The 4,727-nt window shown below is 36.7% G+C and overlaps 1 long non-coding RNA gene across 1 annotated transcript; it reads right to left on the bottom strand.

The window, feature by feature from the left end:
- Positions 1 to 1,981: 1,981 nt before the first annotated feature.
- LOC129763223 (uncharacterized) lies at positions 1,982 to 2,847 on the bottom strand. The gene is made up of 3 exons (XR_008740835.1): positions 2,650 to 2,847; positions 2,466 to 2,582; positions 1,982 to 2,411 (listed from the first exon to the last, which is right to left on the bottom strand). It is a non-coding gene; the product is annotated as an uncharacterized LOC129763223 (long non-coding RNA).
- Positions 2,848 to 4,727: the final 1,880 nt, after the last annotated feature.

Genomic DNA, 4,727 nt, shown 5'->3' with positions numbered 1-4,727 from the left:
TATTATAATTCAAGAACAAAAAACAACACATTTCTGATTTTTGGATATGTTATATAAAAATGTAATATAATAATCGAGTTCGCCCTGTTACCTCAGGACCCCGGTTTTGTTATTGTGGTTTTAGTTGAAGACCTGGCTAAGAAAATCAATTTTACTCTCGTTGGTGTGCACCTGCGACCTGCGTTTTGCAAGGAATGAGCATGCAAACATTTGTTAGCAAATGTTCTTTTTGTACTGTTGCACCAGAATTGGATTGTCCTTGTACCCTAATTTGTGAACTATCGTTGTATTTGCCAGAAAATAGTGTTCAAACATTTTCTTTCGGGATTCGATTCATGCGTCGAAACTTAATTCAAATTACGAACACTACTTAAAAGCTAATTTCAATAAAGATTTCTTCATAAAAGATTTTTTTAACAATTTATAGTAGATTCGTAACGAGATTCTTACCGAACGAACATATAAACAGCAGATAAAATACAAAAATCGAAAAATTCACGATGCTTGCTCTCGACGGAATTTGCTAATGCAAACATTTTATCACTGGTTTTCGATAGTCACTTTTTTTTGTAAATGTTGATTATTATGAATTATAGGCAGCAGTCTTCCGAAAAACACTTACACATGTCCACGCGATGTGAAAATTCCATGTTTTTGATTGAATTCGAACATGATTTTCGCTAGTATTGAATGTTTATCCCAAACACGAACAATGATTCACAAACATAAACATGTGAAAACAAACACGATGTTTATAATTCAAGAACATAATGTACAAACATATCACCCGGTGTCGCAGTATTCATTGCTTTCGTTTCGTTTCTTTTCATACACGGAAAGAAATTATTCATCCCAAAACATTTCTTCGCAGATTACTTTTTCACAGAAACGAACTTGAAATTTAGTTCGCATTACAATAGTTGCACGAACTAAAAGGCTATGAGTTCATGCACATTTTGCAAGTCTGATTGAATAATCCTTGGTTTCGTGCAAAGGAAACATTCTCTGAATAGAATGAAGCTTTCTATGAGAATTTTTTTTGCGTGCATGTTGGCAATTTAAGTCTGGGGAACCGACTGCACAGCGGGCGACGTCGTACAAATGCTGACCAAAAAAATAAATACCCAAAAATTAGTTTTAGATGCAACCTTCAGCGGCACACAGCAGAACCAGCAGAGAAATTTCAGCGGCTAAAACACACCATTAATTTCTCGATGTTATCACAAACTGAATGAAGGAAAAAGCTAAAAGCTACACTTAGGGCGATTACACATTATCCGGTTTCTGCCGGACCGGTTTCAAAAAGCGCCGCTGGGTTTGGACGGATAACCGGATAACAATGTGAAAGAGACCTCGCGCTACACTCTCACATACACATATGTGCATTTAGCTATACAATGGATTGACAGGTAAACATTGCTACAAATATTCCTGCTACATGCAAGCTGTTTTCGATTTTGATTTTTGTTTGTGCTGAATATACAACCGTTTTAGGAGGATTGATGGAAAAAGATTTGTCCAAGAATAAGATTTGGAAGCTCAGCGATCATATTGGGCGCAGAGTATGTACTAGGGGTACAAGGGAACTGCCTACACGACAAGGTCTCTGGCGGTGCTAACGAGAAAGCAGTAAACCGTTTTATCACCATAATAATTCCGTGCAGACTTCCCGACATTTTTATGGCATTCTTGGAGAAATTCAACCATATACCGGGCGTGTTCACGAAACAATATCTGTTTTGTGAATAAGGTCTAATCTTTCCGCGGGATGTAAATTTGCAATGATAAACAAATATAAAAAACCTACTTAACAGAAAAACTTGGTTGTCGTAAACAGCATTATAAAAACTAACTCTAGTCCAGTTGCACTATACTTATCCATATGCCAAATTATTTTATTTCCAAACATACATAAATATCATGATTCATTTCACACGCTCTGTTGCCATATATTTTTTCAATAGTTTTTTTTTTTTGCCTACAAGAGAATGTGTGTCCATTCATTCATTCTTGAGTGTCTTTTTATTTCCCTATTGCAGTAATAATCTAAACTAAACTAAAAATAACATTGAAATTTTCCTTCAAACACTATCTCATTGATACTCGTTGAATCCTCGTCCAGAAACGCGCTTAGCATAAGCAGCAATTCCTCGAGCACATACTCCCGGGGAAAAGGCTGCTTTTCGAGCGCATTTCGCATGAACACACAGCTGTTAATACGCAGATCCTGAGCGGAGAATGCCGAATGAGACATGCCAACCGCTGGGTGGTTTCGCTCTGACAGAGCCGATGCTTCGGCGTCGGACAGGGAAACTTCTTGATCACGGAGCACAGATCGGATAGTTTGGGCTTGAGTTCTTCGAACAGAGCCTCGGCCACCTCGTCGTCGAGAGCATCCCGAGCAGGTCAAACTGTGTATTAGGAGAGAGAGCTATTTTTGGTGTGTCAAATTAACAAAAACTAACCTTCACATTTAGCTCGATAAAGTCGCTCAAAATCTGCCCTTTGATGAACTTTTTGGAGATTTGTTTGACATCCTTGAATTCGTTCAGTAAATAGTGATTCCAAATAAGGGAAGTTGACTGTGAACAAAGCAAAAGCAGAAGTTAATCAAATAACTCGATCAATATATCGAAAGACATCACCCACCGTTGATAACACAGTCCGTGACAATATGCTCCATGATAACCTCGTACGCCTGTGACCATTGCTTCACTTTGAGCAGAAACTTGCATCCTTGAATTTGTTCCACAGCAGCGAAATAAAGAAGCAAAATTTCGGCATCCATATCACATCCGACTTCTGAATTGATTTCAAAAACAACAAACAAACGTCAATAGCTAACACATATTAATCCATGGGACGATAAATTTCCTGAATTGTACTCATACTAACACACATGACAAACAACTGTCAATTCACGTTGATGGCACGGAGCTTTTGGGAAATGATAATGATAATGGATTTTCAGGTGCAGTAAACTCGTATACAAAATAAAAATTATGAATGAAAATAAACATTTTTTTAACAAATATGTTTTTATATAATAGAGCAATACGTTCTTCCGCAAGTAGTGGATAAATCCTGAACAAGAATTGTGTTTGATAATGATTTCGTATTATAATGATTTGAAACATCAGGAAAGTTATACAAAAATAATTCAGTAAGAGTCAATTCTACGTTATTTGAGCAGTCACATAATATGAAGTAAAAATTTTCATTCAAAGTTTGAACAACTAATGGTCTGAGAAAGTTCTAGAGAATGATTTGCTTTCCCAAACTGATTTCTCCACCAGATGTCGACACAATACTACTGTCATCGCGTATAATGCTTGTCCGATCACCGGACATTGCAGTCGCAGTAGACGGCTGCATCACGGCGCCGTAAAGAGGTTGGTACGGTCGAAATTTGCCATTTGGGTTTCAGACCGGTCCGGCGGAAACCGGATAATGTGTAATCGGCCTTAAGCGGCCCTTACACGATCATCCGTACTGACATTACAAGTAATGATATTCATTCGAGATTCACTTCAATCCACATTATCATTATTCCTCAACCCTACACAATAATTTCCTTTGTCATTACTTTCCTGCAGTATTTTTATGGTATTTAGTTTAACAGGTATGCTTGAATTTTTATATCTCACAACAAAATTACATCGTCATTACTTCCCTAAAGTATTATTATGATCTCCAATTTAATAGGTATGATTCAATTTTTATATATATATTACACCAAAATTACGCACACAAATGAAAAGAGTTCGCTGAATTACGATGTTACTGCACAAAATATGTTGCTGCTTATACTAATGCGTGAACCTTCAGAGCATACCAGGGTAACTGGATATGTACAATGATTCACAACAAGGAAGTCGTTTCAGACAATTTGTAGGAGTGCAGCAAATCTTGCACTCACATCCGTGGAAGAAATTAACACGTTTTCGAAATGAAAATTATCAATGAAAATTTTCTTCTCTGTATCGTATAAATATTCTGTTTTATGGTCTGAAAAGTTTTCTTCAAACAGTGGAAGAGTCTTGAACGAAAATTAATGCTGTCGGTTTTAAATTATAATCTCAAAAGTTTGATTCACCCTTATAATGTCCTTCAGAAATGGTTTAAACATTTTTAGAATAGCATGTTTTGAGAATTCAAAATACTATCAGCATTTATTTTCATTGATCTTTTGATGGTTTCAAGCTGCTTTTTTTCCACTGTTATTATAATGGCTTCTGGTTGCTTCACTCGTTCAAAACGTTCCTAGATGTCGACACCGTACATTGTTGTTCTGAAATGAACTCAGCCCACCTTACTTTATCAATCGTTATCGATAAAATAAACTCAGGGCACCTTATTTTATCAACCGTTATTAATAAAATTAACATGCCCTGCCCTGTTTCAGTAATGATGAACCGATATTAGAAAATCCGGATTTTCGTCATTATTTCAATTACACGATAATTTTCAATGTCAATCTGTTGAACTAATGTCAATACGAATGATCGTGTAAGGGCCGCTTTACACTGAACTACATATGCTATGTGTGCATGCGATTGCAGCAACCTTTCTTCTCCTCTTCTTCGCTCATTTTAGAGCTCGGGTCGCGAACAAGCAGTATTGGCCTTTTGTAAACATTCAAAGATCAAGTCAAATTTGTTGCTCCCGTGGTCGAGTGGTTAGCGTTACGCCTAACATGTCACTGCTGAATAATTCTGGTACTTTAT

The sequence above is a fragment of the Toxorhynchites rutilus genome, chromosome 1 (assembly GCF_029784135.1).
Source record: "Toxorhynchites rutilus septentrionalis strain SRP chromosome 1, ASM2978413v1, whole genome shotgun sequence".
NCBI lineage: Eukaryota > Metazoa > Arthropoda > Insecta > Diptera > Culicidae > Toxorhynchites > Toxorhynchites rutilus.
Note: the sequence above shows the minus strand (reverse complement) of the source record. Positions and strands in the feature narration are given on the sequence as shown.